The sequence below is a fragment of the Heptranchias perlo genome, chromosome 35, assembly GCF_035084215.1.
Source record: "Heptranchias perlo isolate sHepPer1 chromosome 35, sHepPer1.hap1, whole genome shotgun sequence".
Lineage (NCBI taxonomy): Eukaryota > Metazoa > Chordata > Chondrichthyes > Hexanchiformes > Hexanchidae > Heptranchias > Heptranchias perlo.
The window spans coordinates 6,892,728-6,914,864 of record NC_090359.1 but is presented as its reverse complement, the minus strand read 5'-3'; the positions used below and the strand labels follow the sequence as shown (position 1 = coordinate 6,914,864).

Genomic DNA, 22,137 nt, shown 5'->3' with positions numbered 1-22,137 from the left:
GGAAAGTTTCAGGTTGTCAGGAAAACGGCTGTAGTGATAGCTCAAAAATAAATCCACAAACTGTTGGCAACACTCATCAGGTCAGGTCGTATCTGTGGACAGATACTCGCTTCACCGGGGCGTCGTTGTGCACTTTATTGAGACTTCACGTTCTTCACATCTGACACTCGCAACACCTCCGTGTGCCAATCAGGACCTTGCTGATTTGAGCAGAGTTCAGCGAGCAACGCAAAATTCATCCACCGTAGCTTCGGATTGGAGCGAGTCCCAAGACTTCTGGTTGAATATGAGGAAGGAACCAACACATCAAACGGTAAATGCAATAATGTCGCGGATGAGATACAAAACCATGCGTGCAGAGTACAATGGATTAGGAATCCATCACCTCAAACACTCGGCCATCTCGTCGCATGAATATTGCTCAGAAAGCCCATTTGTTTGATTTTTTCAGTGGTAAATCCTCGACTCAAAGGTCAAAATGCAAGAAAACCACATTCCACTCACCAGATATCAGATTCTGAACGCAAACTTCTGGCAGGTGGTAGCGTGGCCGAGCGGTCTAAGGCGCTGGATTTAGGCTCCAGTCTCTGCGGGGGCGTGGGTTCGAATCCCACCGCTGCCAGCATTTAAAATGTTTGCGATTTTGTCCTCATCACCAAACATTCTTCTTTTCCAAGCAGCACCGGGCGCGACATTGCTGTTGTTCGGGCATGACTGCCTCACCTGATGCGCGTCGCCTTGATCGGACACTGTTTGACACTCTGCGTTGCGGTCGCAGCAAGTTTGGTTTGAATACGAGCTGCAGTATAGTTTCGTTAACCTCTTTTGTTCTCTGCCACATACACTAATAGAATGCAGCAAGAAATCAATCTTTTGCACAAGAAAGAAATATTTTTTGTTGCTGGCAAAAACCTATCCATTCCTTCAAATCCAGCACTTGATGTTGGACAGTTCAAACCAGCCTGTTTTCCCCACTTTTGCTTCCTTCCACAGTCAATCGGCCGCCTTTCCTTTCTTCTTTCCGTTTCATGGAAACTTTCCTGCGGCATTGCCGACTCTAACATTCACTTTCATGATCTCACGCCTTCAAGTTTGCTCTGCGACGACCGCTGTTTCGATTGGGCACATGTCCGATTCGCACCAATGTTCATTTGCGCCTTGAAACCAGTCGATACATTTCGATCTGCGTGACCGCTCGACAGACAAACACGACGAAAGCAGGGCTGGCCTCGGGAAAGACAGCCTCCCGATTGTTCACGAATTTTACTTGTCGAATCTTGTGATCCAAGTGATGGTCACTGAAGAACTGGTTTTTGTTTTGATGCTTTTTGGCTTGTTTCTTTCAGCAGTTGAGTTGCGTGACCGACGGGCAGCGCTACAGAGCTGCGAGTGGCGGTTGAGAGGTGCACATTTGGCAAGTTGGGGCGGCGCAGGAAGATCGGAAGTGTTCAGCCTTGATCTTAATAATTCTGTTGAAACATGTGATTGAATCGAGTAGAGGATAAATGTAAAGAGCGCCTGTGGCGAAAAAGTCGCGATGACAGGCCAAGAGCAAAAGGTCTTTCAAATTTTCGTGGCGCAGGAAGCTGTGTGCGGATAAGCCAGATTTTAAAGCACGTGTGTTGGAAATTAAAGAGCGATGTTGTGTGTGAGAAGAGCATAAGAAAGTTGTGCTTGAAGCAGCGCCCTTGAGGAAAGTTTCAGGTTGTCAGGAAAACGGCTACAGTGAAAGCTCAAAAATAAATCCAGAAACTGTTGGCAACACTCAGCAGGTCAGGTAGTATCTGTGGACAGATACTCGCTTTCCCGGGGCGTCGTTGTGCACTTTCTTGAGATTTCACGTTCTTCACATCTGACACTCGCAAAAGCTCCTTGCGCCAATCATGACCTTGCTGATTTGAGCAGAGGTCAGCGAGCAACGCAAAATTCATCCACCGTAGGTTCGGCTTGGAGCGAGGCCCAAGACTTCTGGTTGAATATGAGGAAGGAGCAAACACATCAAACGGTAAATGCAATAATTGCGCGGATGAGATACAAAACCATGCGTGCAGAGCACAATGGATTTTGAATCCATCACCTCAAACACTCGGCCATCTCGTCGCATGAATATTGCTCAGAAAGCCCATTTATTTGATTTTTTCAATGGAAAATCCTCGACTCAAAGTTCAAAATGCAAGAAAACCACATTCCAATCACCAGATATCAGATTCTGAAGGCAGAGCTTTCATAGGTGGTAGCGTGGTCGAGCGGTCTAAGGAGCTGTATTTTGGCTCCAGTCGCTGCGGGGGCGTGGGTTCGAATCTCACCACTGCCAGTATTGAAAGTGGCTGCTATTTTGTCCTCATCACCAAACCAAGCAGCACCGGGCGCGACATTGCTGTTGTTCGGGCATGACTGCCCCACCTGATGCGCGTCGCCTTGATCGGATCCTGGTCCATACTCTGCGTTGCGGTCGCAGCAAGTTCGGTTTGAATACGAGCTACAGTTTCGTTTCGTTTACCTCTTTTGTTCTCTGCCACATACACTCATAGAATGCAGCAAGAAATCAATCTTTTGCACAAGAAAGCAATATTTTTTGTTGCTGGCAAAAACCTATCCATTCCTTCAAATCCAGCACTCTCACATGCCTATACTTGATGCTGCGCAGTTCAAACCAACCTGTTTTCCCGACTTTTTCTTCCTTCCACAGTCAATCGGCCGCCTTTCCTTTCTTCCTTCCACTTCATGGAAACTTTCCTGCGGCATTGCCGACTCCAGCATTCACTTTCATGATCTCACGCCTTCAAGTTGTCTCTGCGACGACCGCTGTTTCTATTGGGCAGATGTCCGATTCGCATCAATGTTCATTTGCGCTTTGAAACCAGTCGATACATTTCGATCTGCGTGACCGCTCGACAGACAAACACGACGAAAGCAGGGCTGGCCTCTGGAAAGACAGCCGCCCGATTGTTCACGAATTTTAATTGTCGAAACTTGTGATCCAGGTGATGGGAACTGAAGAACTGGTTTTTTTTTTGGTTCTTTTTGGCTTTTTTTCGTTCAGCAGTTGAGTTGCGTGACCGACGGGCAGCGCTGCAGAGCTGCGAATGGCGGTTGAGAGGTGCACATTTGGCAAGTTGGGGCGGCCCAGGAAGATCGGAAGTGTTCCGCCTTGATCTTAATAGTTCTGTTGAAACATGCGATTGAATCGAGTAGAGGATAAATGTAAAGAGCGCCTGTGGCGAAAAAGTCGCGATTAAAGGCCAAGAGCGAAAGGTCAAAATGCAAGAAAACCACATTTCAATCACCAGATATCAGATACTGAACACAACCGTTTGGCAGGTGGTTGCGTGGCCGAGCGGTGTCATAGCGCTGGATTTGGTTTCCAGTTTCTGTGGGAGCGGAGGTTCGAATCTCACCCCTGCTAGTATTTCAAGAGCTTGCTATTTTTTCCTCATGACCAAACATCCTTCTTTTCCAAGCAGCACCGTGCGCGACATTGCTGTTGTTCGGGCATGACTGCCCCAGCTGATGCGCGTCGCCTTGATCGTATTCTGGTCCACACTCTGCGTTGAGGTCGCAGTCTGTTCGGTTTGAATACGAGCTCGAGTATAGTTTCGTTTCCCTCTTATGTTCTCTGCCACATACACTGATAGAATTCAGCAAGAAATCAATATTTTTCACAAGAAAAAATATTATTTGTTGCTGGCGAAAACCTATCCATTGCTTCAACTCCAGCACTCTCACATGCCTGTACTTGATGCTCCACAGTTCAAACTCTCCTGTTGTCCCCACTTTTTCTTCCTTCCACAGTCAATCGGCCTCCTTTTCTATCTTCCTTCCATTTCATGGAAACTTTCCGACACATTGCCGACTCTAACATTCACTTTCATGATCTCACGTTTTTAATTTTGCTCTGCGACGACCGCTGTTTCTTTTGGGCAGATGTCCGATTCGCACCAATGTTCATTTGCGCCATGAAACCGGTCGATACATTTCGATCTGCGTGACCGCTCGACAGACAAACACGACGAAAGCAGGGCTGGCCTCGGGAAAGACAGCCGCCCGATTCTTTACGAATTTTACGTGTAGAATCTTGTGATCCAGGTGATGGTAACTGAAGAACTGGTTTTTGTTTTGATGCTTTTTCGCTTTTTTCTTTCAGCAGTTGAGTTGCGTGAGCGACGGGCAGCGCGACAGAGCTGTGAATTGCGGTTGAGAGGTGCACATTTGGCAATTTGTGGCGGCGCAGTCAGATCGGAAGTGTTCCGCCTTGATCTTAATACTTCTGTTGAAACATGCGATTCACACCCCTCCTGATTCTTCTTCCCCTTCCATTTCCTCTGACCCCATCCCTCCCTCCAATCTCATTGTCGTATTTTCATTCTTCCCTCTGATCTTCCCCTCTCTGAAACCGAACGTCAGTCCTCAGTAAAAGCCTCTGCGTCATCCTCATACGCCCCCACCTCAATGAGTTTCGAGCAAGATATTATGCTGAACTCTTCTTCGGTGGCCTTCACATCCGCGCCCATTTCTTTGGCCAGGAGTCTTCCCTCCGCACAGCGGACCCTTGCTCCCATCTCCAGAATTCTCGGTACACCTGGACCCCTCCCTCTATCCTCTTACCCTCACTTGATCTTATCATTGGGAACTGCTGGTAATAAATCGGCAGTCTCAATTTCTCTGGTTCCCTCACTCAATCTGATCGACTTCCCTCTGAACTTGCCGCACTCCGTTCTCTCAGTTCCAACGCTGACATTGGCATTCAACCTGCTGACAAGGGTGGCGCTATTTTCGATATGAGGCGAACAGACCTCGACCTTGCGGAGGCTGAACGCCAACTCTCTCATACCTCCTCGGACCTTCCCCTGGACCGTGACCCCACCACCGAACATCAAGCCATAGTTTCCCACACCGTCACTGTCCTCATCTCCTCTGGAGATCTTCCCCCCACGGCCTCCAACCTCACAGCCCCCCAACCCCGCAAAGCCCACTTCTTCCTCCTTCCGAAGATATACAAACAGGACTGACCTGGTAGATCCATTGTGCTTTGACTCCACTCATTTCCTCCAAATAAAAGATGTTACTATGGGCTCCCCTATGGGTCCTAGCTATGCCTTCCTTTTTTTGATGGATATGAGGAACATCCTTTGTTCCAGTCCTACTCAGGTCCCCTCCCTCACCTCTTTTTCTGGTACATTGATGACTGTTTCGATGCCGGTTCCTGCTCTCACCCCGAACTGGGAAATGTCATGTAGATTGCATCCAATTTCCACCCTTCACTCGCCTTCTCACGATCCATCTCCGAATCGTCCCTTCCCTTCCTCGACTTCTCTGTCTACATTTCCGGGGATTGGCTGTCAACCACTGTCAACTAAAAGCCAACCGACCCTCACAGCTACCTTGATTACACATCCACCCACCCCGCTTCCTCTAAGGACTCTTTTCCCTTCTCCCAGTTTCTCCGTCTCCTTCACATCTGTTCTCACGATGCCACCTTCCATAGCAGTGCTTCCGAAATACCTTCCTTTTTCCTCAACCGATAATTCCCCTCCACTCAAGTTAACAGGACCTTGACCATGTCCGTCCCAGTTTCTCCACTTCTGCCCTCACCCTCTCCCTCCCAGAACCATGATAGGGTTCCTCTTGTCCTTCCTTTCCACACCACCAGCCTCCACATTCAACGTACCATCCTCCCCCATTTCAACCACCTGCAGCACAATGCCACCAGCAACCACATCGTCTCCTCCACTCTCCTTTCAACAATCTCAAGCGACTGCTCTCTCCTCGACACACTGGTCCACTCTTCCATCACCCCCAAAACCCGCTCTCCTCCCACAGCACCTTTCCATGCAAGTGCAGGAGATGCAACAGGAAGGGAGGAAGAAGAGTGGCAGGGCTATAGTGATTGGGGATTCAATTGTAAGGGGAACAGATGGGCATTTCTGAGGCCGGAAACGTGACTGAAGGATGGTATGTTGCCTCTCTGGTGCTAGGGTCAAGGATGTCACGGAGCGGCTGCAGGGCATTCTGGAGGGGGAGGGTGAACAGACAGTAGTCGTGGTCCATATTGGTACCAACGACATTTGTAAAAAAAGGGATGAGGTCCTGCAAGGTGAATTTAAGGAGTTAGGAGATAAATTAAAAAGCAGGACTTCAAAGGTCGTGATCACAGCATTATTACCGGTGCCACGTGCAAGTGAGAAGAGAAACAGGAGAATAGACAGGATGAATGCGTTGCTGCAGGGATGGAGTACGAGGGAGGGATTTGGTTTCCTGCGACATTGGGACCGGTTCTGGGGAAGGTGGGACCTGTACAAGCGTGACGGGTTACACCCGAGCAGGACCGGGACGAATGTGCTCGCGGGGTTGTTTGCTCGTGCTGTTGGGGAAGGTTTAAACTCGAGTGGCAGGGGTATTGGAACCTGAGCGGGGAGTAAGAAGAGAATAAATTTGAGAGCAGCAAGAGAGGGGAAGACCCAGGGGAAATCTACAATACAAATAGTACAAACAGTTGTTCAAGAACAAGAGAAAGGGAAAAGCGTGGAGCAGCGGAAAGCAAGTGTACTTGAGGCACAACAGATAAAGTAAAAACTAGAAGGCGTAAGGCGATTAACACAGCATCAAAGCTGTGGCAGCGGGTTGGAACCGAAGCAGGGAGACAGAGGAAAGCGTGTCAGGAAGGGACAGAAGGTATGGAGTAAAAGGTAAAGTGTTAAAAAAGGAAAAAGCAGGAACTATGTGTACAAAACATATTTGAAAGTTCTTTATCTGAATGCACGCAGCATTCGTAACAAAATGGACGAGTTAAAGGCACAAATAACTACATTTGGGTATGATCTTGTGGCCATTACAGAAACATTGCTGCAGGGTGACAACGACTGGGAATTAAATATGCCAGGGGATTTAACTATCACGAAAGACAGGCAGGATGGAAGGGCAGGTGGGGTGGCTATGTTAATAAGGGAAGAAATCACTGTCATACTGTAATACAGAGAAATGATATTGGGACAAAGGATCCGGACAAAGAAACTGTTTGGGTAGAGATAAGGAATAATAAGGGGAAAAGAACATTCGTGTGCGTCGTATATAGGCCTCCTAATAGTTGCACCTCTGCTGGAAGAAGTATTAATCAGGAAATAGTCGGGGCATGTAATAAGGGAACAGCGATAATTATGGGCGATTTTAACTATCATATTAACTGGACAAATCTAATTGGGCAGGGCAGCCTTGAGGAAGAGTTTATTGGGTGTATTAGGGATGGATTTCTTGAGCAGTATGTTACTGATCCTACAAGGGGGCAAGCAACCTTGGAACTGGTCCTGTGCAATGAGCTTGGATTAATTAATAATGTCCTAGTTAAGGATCCCCTTGGAATGAGTGACCATAACATGGTAACATTCCATATCCAATTAGAGGGTGAGAAGGTTGGTTCTCAAACAAGCGTACTGATCTTGAATAAAGGAGACTATGATGGTATGAGAGCGGAATTGATTAAAGTGGACTGGGAAAATAGATTAAAGGGTAAGACGGCACATGAGCAGTGGTGTGCATTTAAGGGGTTATTTTACAACTTTCAAAACAAATATATTCCACTGAGGAAAAAAGGGTGTAAAAGAAATAATCAGCCATCCGTGGCTAAGTGAAGAAATTAAGGATAGTATCCGACTAAAAACAAGGACATATAAGGTAGCCAAACTTAATGGGAGGACAGAAGATTGGGACGTCTTCAAAAGACAGCAAAAAATAATTGAAGGATTGATTAAGAAAGGGAAGATAGATTAAGAAAATAAATTAGCAAACAATATAAAAACAGATGGCAAGAGTTTCGATCGTTATGTAAAAAGAAAAAGGGTAGCTAAGGCAAACATCGAGGATGTGACCGGGAAATTAATGGTGGGAAACATGGAGATGGCAAAAATGCTGAACAAATATTTTGTTTCAGTCTTTACGGTAGAGGACACAAAGAATATCCTAACACTGGACAAATAGGGGGCTCTCGGGGGGAGGAGCTAACTACGATTAAAATCACTAAGGAATTGGTACTAAGTAAATTATTGGGACTCAAGGCGGATAAATCCCCTGGACCTGATAGCTTACATCCTAGGGTCTTGAGGGAAGTGGCAGTGGGGATTGTGGATGCTTTGGTAATAATTTTCCAAAATTCTCTGCACTCGGCAAAGGTCGCGGCAGATTGGAAAACTGCTAATGTAACACCCTTATTTAAAAAGGGTAGCAGGCAGAAGGCTGCAAATTATAGACCATTTCGCCTCACATCTGTGGTGGGTAAAATTTTGGAGTCTATTATGAAGGAGACAGTTGCGGAACATTTGGATAAACATAATTTAATAGGACAAAGTCAGCATGGCTTTATGAAGGGGAAGTCATGTCTGACAAATTTGCTTGAGTTCTTTGAGGACATAACGTACAGGGTGGATAAAGGGGAATCAGTGGACGTAGTGTATTTCGACTTCCAGAAGGCATTCGACAAGGTGCCACATAAAAGATTATTGCTCAAGATAAAGAATCACTGGATTGGGGGTAATATTCTGGCATGGGTGGAGGATTGGTTACCTAACAGGCAGCAGAGAGTTGGGATAAATGGTCCATTCTCGGACTGGTAACCAGTAGCCAGTGTTGTTCCGCAGGGGTCGGTGCTGGGTCCCCAACTCTTTACAATCTATATTAACGATTTAGAGGAGGGGGCCGAGTGTAACATATCAAAGTTTGCAGATGATACAAAGATGGGAGGGAAAGTAGAGAGTGCGGAGGACATAAAAAACCTACAAGGGGATGTAGACAGGCTGGGTGAGTGGGTGGAGATTTGGCAGATGCAAAACAATATTGGAAAATGTGAGGTTATGCACTTTGGCAGTAAAAATCAGAAAGCAAGTTGTTATCTTAATGGCAAGAACCTGGAAAGTACTGCAGTGCAAATGGATCTGGGGGTCCTAGTGCAAAAAAATCGAAAAGTAAGTATGCAGGTGCAGCAGGTGATCAAGAAGGCCAACGGAATGTTGGCTTTTATTGGTAGGGGGATAGAATATAAAAACAGTGAGGTATTGCTGCAGTTATATAAGGTATTGGTGAGTCCGCACCTGGAATATTGCATACAGTTTTGGTGTCCATACTTTCGAAAAGACATACTTGCTCTCGAGGCAGTACAAAGAAGTTTCACTCGGTTAATCCCGGGGATGAGGGGGCGGACATATGAGGAGAGGTTGAGTGGATTGGGACTCTCCTCATTGGAGTTCACAAGAATGAGAGGTTATCTTATTGAAACATATAAGATTGTGAAGGGGCTTGATCGAGTGAATGCGGTAAGGATGTTCCCAAGGATGGGTGAAACTGGAACCAGTGGCCATAATCTTAGAATAAGGGGCTGCTCTTTCAAAACTGAGATGAGGAGAAACTTCTTCACTCAGAGGGTAGTAGGTCTGTGGAATTTGCTGCCCCAGGAAGCTGTGGAAGCTACATCGTTAAATAAATTTAAAACAGAAATAGACAGTTTCCAAGAAGTAAAGGGAATTAGGAGTTACGGGGAGCGGGCAGGAAATATGACATGAATTTAAATTTGAGGTTCGGATCACATCAGCCATGATCTTATTGAATGGCGGAGCAGGCTCGAGGGGCCGATTGGCCTACTCCTGCTGCTTTTTCTTATGTTCTTATGTTCACCTCCTCCTTTCCCACCTATCACGGCCCCAATCATTCCTTCTTGGTGAAACAGTGATTTACTTTTACTTCTTTCAATTTACTATCCGGTATTCGCTGCTCGCAATGCGGCCACATCTCCATTGGGGCGACCAAACGCAGATTGGGTGGCCGTTTTGCTGAACACTTCTGCTCGGTCCGCAAGCTTGACCCTGACCTGCTGGTCGTTTGCCATTTTAATTCTCCGTCCCACTCCCACTCTGACATCTCTGTTCTCGGCCTCAGTCACTGCTCCAATGAAGCTCAACGGAAGCTCGAGAAACAGCACCTCATCTTTCGATTCGTCTCTTTACAACCTTCTGAAGTCAACACTGATTTCAATAATTTGAGATCATAACCATTGCTCCCATTTTTTTCGGAGAGCAAGTGTTGGTTTTAATGGTGCCATTTACAGCTCCAAGAGACCCATCATTTGTTTCTTTAATTTTCCCAATACTACCCTTCTTGCACCATGACCCCTTTTATTTTTGATTCACCCCTGCCCTCCACCCTATCAGGGACCTTCCCTTATATTCTTTCCTCCCCTCTCCCTCCACCCCCAGCCCAGTTCCTGGCTCTGTAGTTGCTTAAAAACGATGTAATCTTCAACTTTTTCCATTTCTGACGAAGGGTCATCGACCTTAACGTTAACTCTGTTTCTCTCTCCACAGACGCAGCCTGACTTGTGGAGTCTTTTCAGCATTTTCTATTTTTAGTTCAGATTTCCAGCTTCCGCAGTATTTTGATTCTAATATCTCCTTATGTGGCTCGGTGTCAAATGTTGTTTAATAAAGTTCCAGTGAAGCGACTTGGGACGTTTTGCTACGTTAAATGCGCGATATAAATGCGCGTTGTGTTTGTAGTTGTTGAAACTGATTAAAATTTCACTGTCAGCCAGTGTCCATGTCAGTGTTTCTGTCAGTCTGCAGCAGAAAGTTATCGGATGATCAATGGCGATTACAACAATTATTCATCTTTCACAGAGTTTCATTATTTTTCTGTAATTAATGTCATCAGGTTCTTGTCGCTGCAACCTCAAACTTTAGCTCGGTGAATTAATGGTTTAGTTTGTAACAAGTCGTGTTACATGCGCAAAGCTGCCGCACAGGAGTTCCAAATCCACCCTCTCGCCACCATACGACGATAAGACCATACGAGATTGGAGCAGGAATTGGCCATTTGTCCCTTCGAGCCTGCCCCGCCATTTAATGAGATCATGGCGGATCTGATTTTTACTTCAACTCCAATGTTCCGCCTTTTCCGCATTTCCTTTGACTCCCTCGCCACTCGGCAATCACATTAACTGTACTTTACTCTGGCCCAGTGTCACCGCGTTGAAATCGCGGCTTTCTCTGGCAGATGATTTTAACATCAGTGTTGCTGGTTTACGAGGGTAAAGTGATCCCGCTTCAATCTAGGGGCGTTGGACAACTTTGTAGATGCCGTGTAGTCGGTGCTGGGACCACTGCTTTTCTTGGTATATATTAATGACTTGGACTTGGGTTTCCAGGGCACAATTTCAAAATTTGCAGATGACACAAAAATTAGAAAGGTAGCAACCAGTGAGGAGGATAGTGACAGACTTCAAGAGGATATAGACAGGCTGGTGGCATGAGCGGACACGAGGCACATGGAATCTGACGCAGGAAAATGTGAAGTGATTCATTTCAGTCGGAAGAACGAGAAGAGGCAAAATAATCTAGAGGGCACAACTCAAAAAGAGGTACAGGAACAGTGATATTTGTGGGGATATGTGCACAAAACGTTGAAGGTGACACGGCAAGTTGAGAAAGCCGATAAAAAAGCTTACGGGATCCTGGGCTTTATAAATAAATGCAGAGAGTTAAAAATTATGGAAGTCACGATGAACCTTTAAAAAACACTGGTTCGGTACAACTGGAGTATTGTGTCCTGTTCCTGGCACCGCACCTTAGGAAAGATCGGATGGCCTTAGAGAGGGTGCAAAAGAGATTTGCAAGAATGATTCCAGGGATGAGGGACTTTAGTTACATGGATAGACTAGAGAAGCTGGAGTAGTTCTCCTTGGAACAGAGAAGTTAGCGAGTAACTTTGATAGAGCTGTTCAAAATCATTACTGGTCTCGACAGAGTAGATAGAGAGAAACTTCTCCAATTGGCAGAAAGTTCAAGCACCAGAGGGCATAGATTTAAGGTGATTGGCAAAAAAGCAAATGGTGACAAGAGGAAAAACTTTTTTACACTGCGAGAGGTTAGGATACGGGATGCACTGGGGTCAGGGTTGCGAGTTAAGGTGTGGCGCCGAGATCGTCTTGTAATCAGTGCTTTGCGTTGTAATCGCAGCAACATCGATTCGAATCCACATCACGACATGACTTTCTAATTTCCTTTGGCCTCTGCCACACATGCGAAAAGAATGCAGCAACATATGAATCTTTAATGTAGACAAGAAATAATATTTTGTTGGTGGCGAAAACCTACTCATTCCTTCAAACGCTAGCACTCTCACATGCCTGCACTTGATGTTCCACAAACCCGCCTCCTCTCCCAGCTTTTTATTCCTTCCACAGTCAATAGGCCGCCTTTACTTTCCTCCTTTATTTCATGCACACTTTCCTGCGGCATTGCGGACTCCAACATTCACTTTCACGATATCACGCCTTTAAGTTTGTTCTGCTCCGACCGCTGTTTCTACTGGGCACATTGCCCATTCTCACCAATGTTTATTTGTGCCTTGGAACCAGTCGATACATTTCGATCTGCGTGAACGCTCGGCAGACAGGACGACGATAGCAGGGCTGGACTCTGGAAGGACAGCCGCCCGATTGTTCACGAAATTTACTTGGAGAATCTTTTCAAACAGGGGACGGTAACTGAAGAACTGTATTTTGTTTTGATACGTGTTGGCTCTTTTCTCCAAGCAGTTGAGGTGCGTGAACGACGGGCAGCGTTGCAGAGCTGCGAATGGCGGTTGAAAGGTGCACATTTGGCTAGTTAGGCCTGTTGAAATTTGTGATTGGATCGAGTCGACCATGAATGTGAAGAGCGGCTGTGCCGAAAAAGGAGCGGTGACAAGCCATGAGCGGGAGGCCTTTCAAATTTTCGTGGCGCAGGACGCTGTGTGTGGAAAAGACAGATTTTGAAGCGCGGGTGTGGGAAAGAAAAGTGTGATCTTTTGTGTGAGAAGAGCAGAAGAAAGTTGTGCTTGAAGCTGCGCCCTTGAAGCAAGTTTCAGTTTGTCAGGAAAAACTGCGATAGTGAAAGCTCAAAAATAAACCCAGAAACTACTGGCAACACTCAGCAGGTCAGGCAGCATCTGTGGAGAGATACTCAAATATTTATTCGATTCTCCTTTTAAAGTTACGATTGAATCGAGCTCCACCATCCGTTAAGGCAGTGCGTTGCAGATCATAACAATTCGCTGTTTAAAATAAGCTCCTAACTTCCCTTCTCGTTCTTTTGCCAATTATCTTAAATCTTCGTCCGTTGGTTGCCGACCCTCCCGCCAGTGGGTGCAGTTCTCCTTATTTACTCGATCAAAACCCCTGTTAATTTTGAACAGGTGGATTACTTCTACCCTTAACCTTCATTGCTCTCAGTGGAACAATCTCAGGTTCTCGAGTCTCTCTGCACAACTAAACCCATCCCTGGTATAATTCTGGTAAATCTCCTCTGCATCATCTCCAAGACCTTGACCTCGTTAATAAATTATAGTGCCCAGAATTGGAAACATTACTTCAGAAGAGGCCTGAACAATGATTTATCAACTTTCAACATAAGTTCCTTGCTTTTGCCCTCGATTTCTCTATTATTAAGCCAAAGAACCATATGCTGATTTAACAACTTCACCAACTTGTGTTGCCAGACACAAAGATGTTGATGAAAATAACCAGTGACACATTGAATCAGCTCACTCAGCACAGGCCGGGATGGCGGAGAGAGAGAGAGACACGTGTTGTGAACAGTAGCTTTTTGTAAACATTTCAGTTTATTTCACTCCGTGTCCAGAAACGTGCTGTTTCCCCTGTGTTTATATTGAGTGTAATGGATTGAATTGTGTCTTGGATCACACGGAGTGTCAGACGAGAGTCTGTGTGGAAGGTTTTGGGGGTGAGCTCTGATTCCCGCCATTTTTTGGATTGAATGAAAAGAATGAATGAGAGAGAGAAGCGATGTGGGAGAAGGGATGATGGAAGAATTTGTCCATGAGCCTGATTAAAGTGGCCCAAAAACAAGATAATATTAAGATATCATCAGCAGAACATTAATACAAGCTGTAAAACATAGGCAAAATACTGCAGATGCTGGAAATCTGAAGTAAAAACAGAAAATGCTGGAAATACTCAGCAGGTCAGGCAGTATCTGCGAACAGAGTTCTGATGAATGGTCATCGACCTGAAATGATGTTTCTCTCTCCACAGATGCTGCCTGACCTGCTGAGTGTTTCCCGCATTTTCTGTTTTTATTATTAATATAACCTGAGCTCTGTCGAGCGTTTGGTGCTCGATTCACTGATGAAGCTGGGAATTGAGGGGAAGCTGGTTCATGGCGAACCCCAGCTCTGAATCCCCCCGGCAGAGAGTTCAAGGAATGTTTGACATAAATGAGATTCAACGACAGTATCAGAAAATCTCAACTTGATGTTCGGTCTCATTTTCCCGAAGTGAGGAATGAGCGGGAGGGGCAAGTCCACCCGGAGTTATATTTTATTCCAACAGGATGACCAAAAATACGTTTTCTGCTGAGTCCGAAATAGCTCATTTGAGAGAGCGTTAAATTGAAAATTTAAAGGTCTCTGGTTCGATCCCGGGTTTCAGCAGTTTTGGATTATTTTATTTGTTCTTTTGCCGATTCTCGAACATTTACTCACACTGACATTTTTACCCGACACTGAACGGTTGGGGATGGAATAGAGAGACATCAAGAATGTCTGTATTTACCTTTTATTTCTCTATTTCCTTCTGCCTTTCTCTCTGGTTTTTGGTTCTCTCGGTGCCCGATGAACATTTGATTTGATGCATTTGTCCTAAACTGATGCATTTTCCACATCTCAGGGCGGTCAGACACGCTCTGTCTGTCTGTTACTGCTTGTGACCATTAACGGGAACAGGCCGCCAGTTAAACATTTATCAGCAAACTGCCAGAGAGACAACACAGCGGGAATAAAACACCTGGGGGGGAAAATAGGATCGGGTTCGGTTTTGGGCTGGTGTATCGTGATGTGCTATTACCCAACGCCCAATGAGCCCTGCGCAGGCAGGATACAAGTTTCGGCCCACCCCAGGACTCACCTGCAATCAGCATTCCGTTCCGGTCCTTGCACCGGGAATCAATGCAATTCACACTTTCCACCACCAGCAGAAAGCTGAATCTCAGAAAGGGAGGTTGTTTCTCAGAAATCTCTTAAAGGCAGCTGGTACCTGTTGTTTGATGAAAATAACAGTCTGCTCTGTGCATGGAGTCTGAATGCAGATCAGACATCGCACACGTAAAACACAGATGCAGGTCCCATCCGTTTGTTTACACATTGATGAATTATGTTAAAACATTGAATAAAGGTTGCGCACAACGAAATCCCACATTTTCCAATCTGCACGCCAGACCTCACCAATCTGCCGATCTGTGTTGGTGCCAGGCCTGCGAGAGTGCATGCAACAAGATTCTCTGCTGATGCACCACAGACCTTGGTGCAAGAGGGGGACAGAAGGGGGACATAAGATATCCGCAGAGTGGTTTGCGGGGAGCAAGGGGCCCTCCGCACAAATATCCAAAAGGCTGTGGGAGGCAACGGGGGAGAAAGTCAATTTCAGCGCACAGCATCTGGATGCAGTGCAAGAACAAGTTCAATGCTTTGACATGAGTGGGCAAGCTGAGTGAGGTCAACTCTCAAGTGGCGTATCATACCAACTGCACCACGCACGACACCTCCATCTCCGTCCGCGAAAGTGTTGCCAAATATCAGAGCAACAAAACGCTCCAACTAACATCAACACCGGGAACAAACCTCTCACTACAAAATCCCCCATCAGACTAAACAACTCAATTCTCACTTTACCCTCCGACCAGCAACATTTATGCACAACCTGCAGTAACCTGACTCCAATTAAAAGAATCGCGGCTTTGATCTGATTGGCTGCTTTTCGGACGCTCCAGAGGGCAGTGAAGAGTCAACCTGGCTGCTCTTCCATCCCACACACCTGAGCTGAGCGGAAATGCGAAAAAAATAAAAAGCTGTTTTTGATACTCCTTTCATTCAATCACGTCCATTTTCCTATTTCATAAGTTTATTTTCTTCATTTTAACCTGCCGTTTGTTTTTCTGTTACTTGTCTGTTCTTTAATCTGTCTTCCGATGATTTCACCCCATGCTCCACATCTGTTCTGCTCTTTTCTCCACATCTACCCCATTCCATTTATAATCCCCAGATTTCCAACAATTCCCATGTCCCCTTGTAACGCCGTGCAGTCTGCAGCCTGTGTGCATGTCCCTGTGCTTCAGTCAGCCTCAGTCTCTCTCTGTCCGTGTGAGTCACTGTCCCACATGTTTTTAATCAGCCGTCTCATTGTCTATTTGCATCACACAGAACAGAGCGGTTCGAGTGACACAGAGAGACACCAGCAGAGGGAGGTAGAGAGCGGTGTAACTGAGTACAGAGATGCAGAGAGACACCCGAAGAGTGAGGTGGAGAGCGGTGTCACTGAGTCCAGAGATGCAGAGAGACCAGGATATGGCGATTGTGAGCGGCATATCTCAGTGAAGAGACATGGAAAGACATCAGCAGAGTGTCCAGCAAAGCCACCTTGTATCTGAAATATTTGGCGAGATCTAATCTGCACAGACTAGAGGAAGCATTTTGTGTATCTAACCTGTGTTGTCTCTGCCCTGGGAGTGTTTGATTTGACGGTGTAGAGGGAGCTTCATTCTGCATGTAACCCGTGCTGTACCTTTCCTGGAAATGTTCAATGGGGCAGTTCAGAGGGAACCTTAATCTGTACCTATCCCGTGCTGTGCCTGCCCTGAGAGTGTTTGATGGGACATTTTGCCAGGAGCTTTAATCTGTATCCAACCTGTGCTGTAGCTGCCCTGGCACCGTTTGATGTCACAGTGTCGAGCAGCTTTGCTCTTTATCTAACCCGTGATGTGACTGCCCTACTGCAACTGGAAAGTTTCTCCTTATTTACTCTATCAAAAGGCTTCATGATTTTGAACAACTCTATCATACCTCCCCTTAACCTTCATTGATCTGAGGAGAACAACCCCAATTCTTCAGTTTCTCCACACAACTGAAGTCCCTCATCCATGGCACCACTCTAGTAAATCTCCTCTGCATCCTCTCGAATGCATTGACATCCTTCCTAATGTTTTGTGCCCAGAATTGAATAGAATACTCCAGCTGAGGCCGAACCAATGTTTTATCAAGGTTTAGTATTAATTCCTTGCTTTTGTATTCTATGCCTCAATTAAAAAAGAGAAGGAGCCCATTTGCTTCTTTAACAGCCTTCTCAACTTGTCCTGTCACCTTCAAAGATTTGTGTACATGCACCCCATGTCTCGCTATTCCTGCACTCCCATCAAAATTGCACCATTTAGTTCATATTGCCTCCCCTCATTCTTTCTACCATAATTTGTCATTTCACAATTCTTAGCATTAAATTTCATGTGCCATGTTACTGCCCATTTCGCCAGTCTGTCTATGTATTAATGAAGTCCTTCACTATCCTCCACGTTGTTTATTACATTTTCGAGTTTCGTGTCATCTGCAAACTCTTTGAAATTATACCCTGTTCACCCAACCCCCGTTCATTAATATAATATCAAAAAGTGCCGAGGTCCGAATTCCGAGCCCTGGGGGACACCACTGTATACTTGCCGCCAGTCTGAAAAACAACCGTTAACCACTACTCTCTGTTTTCTGCCCCTTAACCAATTTTGTATCCACGCTGCCATTGACCTTTAATCCCATGGGCTTCAATTTTGCAAACAGGTCTATTGTGTGATACTTTATCCTCACTTAATCTCTCCCTGCATAGAAACTCCCCGACGCATATTCACGGCCACCCCCTCGACCTTGCCATCTTAAGTGGCCTCTCGACTCCTGATGTCATTTGGCCCATCGAGTCAGTACCGGCTCTATTCCAGAGCAATACACCTCGTCCCATTGCCCCAATGCATAGAATCATAGAATCATAGAATCATAGAAGTTACAACATGGAAACAGGCCCTTCGGCCCAACATGTCCATGTCGCCCAGTTTATACCACTAAGCTAGTCCCAATTGCCTGCACTTGGCCCATATCCCTCGATACCCATCTTCCCCATGTAACTGTCCAAATGCTTTTTAAAAGACAAAATTGTACCCGCCTCTACTACTGCCTCTGGCAGCTCGTTCCAGACACTCACCACCCTTTGAGTGAAAAAATTGCCCCTCTGGATCCTTTTGTATCTCTCCCCTCTCACCTTAAATCTGTGCCCCCTCGTTATAGACTCCCCTACCTTTGGGAAAAGATTTTGACTATCGACCTTATCTATGCCCCTCATTATTTTATAGACTTCTATAAGATCACCCCTTAACCTCCTACTCTCCAGGGAATAAAGTCCCAGTCTGTCTAACCTCTCCCTGTAAGTCAAACCATCAAGTCCCGGTAGCATCCTAGTAAATCTTTTCTGCACTCTTTCTAGTTTAATAATATCCTTTCTATAATAGGGTGACCAGAACTGTACACAGTACTCCAAGTGTGGCCTCACCAATGCCCTGTACAACTTCAACAAGACATCCCAACTCCTGCATTCAATGTTCTGACCAATGAAACCAAGCATGCTGAATGCCTTCTTCACCACCCTATCCACCTGTGACTCCACTTTCAAGGAGCTATGAATCTGTACTCCTAGATCTCTTTGTTCTATAACTCTCCCCAACGCCCTACCATTAACGGAGTAGGTCCTGGCCCGATTCGATCTACCAAAATGCATCACCTCACATTTATCTAAATTAAACTCCATCTGCCATTCATCGGCCCACTGGCCCAATTTATCAAGATCCCGTTGCAATCCTAGATAACCTTCTTCACTGTCCACAATGCCACCAATCTTGGTGTCATCTGCAAACTTACTAACCATGCCTCCTAAATTCTCATCCAAATCATTAATATAAATAACAAATAACAGCGGACCCAGCACCGATCCCTGAGGCACACCGCTGGACACAGGCATCCAGTTTGAAAAACAACCCTCGACAACCACCCTCTGTCTTCTGTCGTCAAGCCAATTTTGTATCCAATTGGCTACCTCACCTTGGATCCCATGAGATTTAACCTTATGTAACAACCTACCATGCGGTACCTTGTCAAATGCTTTGCTGAAGTCCATGTAGACCACGTCTACTGCACAGCCCTCATCTATCTTCTTGGTTACCCCTTCAAAAAACTCAATCAAATTCGTGAGACATGATTTTCCTCTCACAAAACCATGCTGACTGTTCCTAATTAGTCCCTGCCTCTCCAAATGCCTGTAGATTCTGTCCCTCAGAATACCCTCTAACAACTTACCCACTACAGATGTCAGGCTCACTGGTCTATAGTTCCCAGGCTTTTCCCTGCCGCCCTTCTTAAACAAAGGCACAACATTTGCTACCCTCCAATCTTCAGGCACCTCACCTGTAGCGGTGGATGATTCAAATATCTCTGCTAGGGGACCCGCAATTTCCTCCCTAACCTCCCATAACGTCCTGGGATACATTTCATCAGGTCCCGGAGATTTATCTACCTTGATGCGCGTTAAGACTTCCAGCACCTCCCTCTCTGTAATATGTACACTCCTCAAGACATCACTATTTATTTCCCCAAGTTCCCTAACATCCATGCCTTTCTCAACCGTAAATACCGATGTGAAATATTCATTCAGGATCTCACCCATCTCTTGTGGTTCCGCACATAGATGACCTTGTTGATCCTTAAGAGGCCCTACTCTCTCCCTAGTTACCCTTTTGCCCTTTATGTATTTGTAGAAGCTCTTTGGATTCACCTTTGCCTGATCTGCCAAATCAATCTCATATCCCCTTTTTGCCCTCCTGATTTCTCTCTTAAATCTACTCCGGCAATCTCTATACTCTTCAAGGGATCCACTTGATCCCAGCTGCCTATGCATGTCATATGCCTCCTTCTTATTTTTGACTAGTGCCTCAATCTCCCGAGTCATCCAATGTTCCCTACTTCTACCAGCCTTGCCCTTCACTTTATAAGGAATGTGCTTACCCTGAACCCTGGTTAACACACTTTTGAAAGCCTCCCACTTACCAGACGTCCCTTTGCCTGCCAACAGACTCTCCCAATCAACTTCTGAAAGTTCCTGTCTAATACCATCAAAATTGGCCTTTCCCCAATTTAGAATTTTAACTTTTGGGCCAGACCTATCCTTCTCCATAGCTATCTTAAAACTAATGGAATTATGATCACTGGTCCCAAAGTGATCCCTCACTAACACTTCTGTCACCTGCCCTTCCTTATTTCCCAAGAGGAGGTCAAGTTTTGCCCCCTCTCTAGTCGGGCCATCCACATACTGAATGAGAAATTCCTCCTGAATACACTCAACAAATTTCTCTCCATCCAAGCCCCTAATGCTATGGCTGTCCCAGTCAATGTTGGGAAAGTTAAAGTCCCCTACTATTACCACCCTATTTTTCTTGCAGCTGTCTGTAATCTCCTTACATATTTGCTCCTCAATTTCCCGTTGACTATTTGGGGGTCTGTAGTACAATCCTATCAAAGTGATCTCTCCCTTCTTATTTTTCAGTTCTACCCATATGGACTCAGTGGGCGAACCCTCGGATATATCCCCTCTCACTACTGCCGTGATGTTCTCCCTAATCAAGAACGCAACTCCCCCTCCTCTCTTACCTCCTGCTCTATCTTTCCTATAGCATCTGTACCCTGGAACATTGAGCTGCCAGTCCTGCACATCACAGAATGAACGCAGGAATCCCACGCCACTTTCTATGAGCGATAACAGGCTGCGGCAATGGTTCAGATCGGGACCCGGAGCTGAGGCTGTGGTCATCAGTCACTCTTGGAGTGGCACAGTCTGGTTCATGACTCGCCAGGGGTGAGATTCATTCCAAGGAGTCAGGCTGGTGTTTGGAAGGTTGTGGGCTCCAACTCCAGTTCCAGCAGTGGGATATGTGATCCAGGCTGACTGTGTCGTGCTGAGAGGGAGCTGCATTGTTTGAGGTGCTGTCCTTTCAATGAGGTGTTTAATGTGGGTCCCTTCTTTCTGCTCCGAGGTGTAAAGTTCCCGTTTCAATTTGTGAAGATCAGAGAATTCTACCGTTTTCCTGGCCAACATTCTTCCCTTAACCATGAACACCCAACAAACAGGAGTTCTGCTCAATATCTTATCAATGTTTATGGGATCTTGCTGGACACAACTTGGCTGCTGCATTCTCTTATAAAACGATAGTGATTGAACTTCCAGTGAAGTGAGTTGGGATGTCCTGATGATCTGAAAGGTCCTGTACAAATCCAAGTTATTTTTTTCTCACAGGGGGCCGTGTCTCGTTCCTCGTCTCATTGAGGCTCTCAGTTTATTGGTCCGTTCTCTCCACAAATGGGGCCGGACTCGCTGAGTGTTTCCAGAATGTTCTGTGTATGTTTCACTGAGACTTATATTTTACAGTAAATGATAAAATGATTGTAGTCAAACACTTGGCCATGAGCTGCTGCTTCACTTCAGCTTTTGGTTTTGGGTTTTTGGAAAAAGCAGCCACAGCCCACACTGCAGGCAAATTGGAAGGCTGGGGCGAAAAGTTGACTAATCCAACACCTGGAGTCGAACTCGCGTTAATTGGATACGAACAAGGAGCCCGAACCGGTGGACAACATGAGAACCGATGAAAAAGCCACCAGGAACGGCACTGAGACTGCACCCAGAAGGTTATGGTGCGATTCAATGGAGCTGTTCACAATTATGAAAACTTTTGATAGAGTAAATAAGGAGAAACTGTTTCCAGTAATGGGAGCATAAATAACCATAGGACACACATCTAAGATAAATTGGAAAACAGTCACGGGGGGATGAGGAGAGATTTTCTTTAACGAAGTGATTGCGAGGAGCTCATGGACTTCTTTGTCACTTAGATTGAGAGCCTCAGTACAGCTGCCTCTGCCACTTCCATCCCTTCCTCAAGCCCACAAAGTTTCTGTCCTCTCTCCCCTCATGCCCTCTCTGAGCTCATTTTGAACATGAGACCCACCTCCTGATGCCTCGAACTTATTTCCACCAAACTGTTGGACACCAAACCTCCATTCCTGGCCCCATGTTAGCTGACACTGATAACGGTTCGCTCTCCTCAGTGACTGTCCTCCTCCCGATCAAATTTGCTGTCATCACCCTCCTTATCAAAAGACCCACCTTGACCATCTGACCATGCAAACTGCCACACCATCTCCAACCTTCCTTTCCTCTCAAGTCCTTGAACGTGTTGTCACCTCACAAAT

The 22,137-nt window shown here is 45.9% G+C and overlaps 1 non-coding gene across 1 annotated transcript; it reads left to right on the top strand.

Annotated features, from left to right (window-relative positions):
- The first annotated feature begins 540 nt into the window (after positions 1 to 540).
- trnal-uag (transfer RNA leucine (anticodon UAG)) lies at positions 541 to 622 on the top strand. The gene has a single exon. It is a non-coding gene; the product is annotated as a tRNA-Leu (tRNA).
- The last annotated feature ends 21,515 nt before the right edge of the window (positions 623 to 22,137 follow it).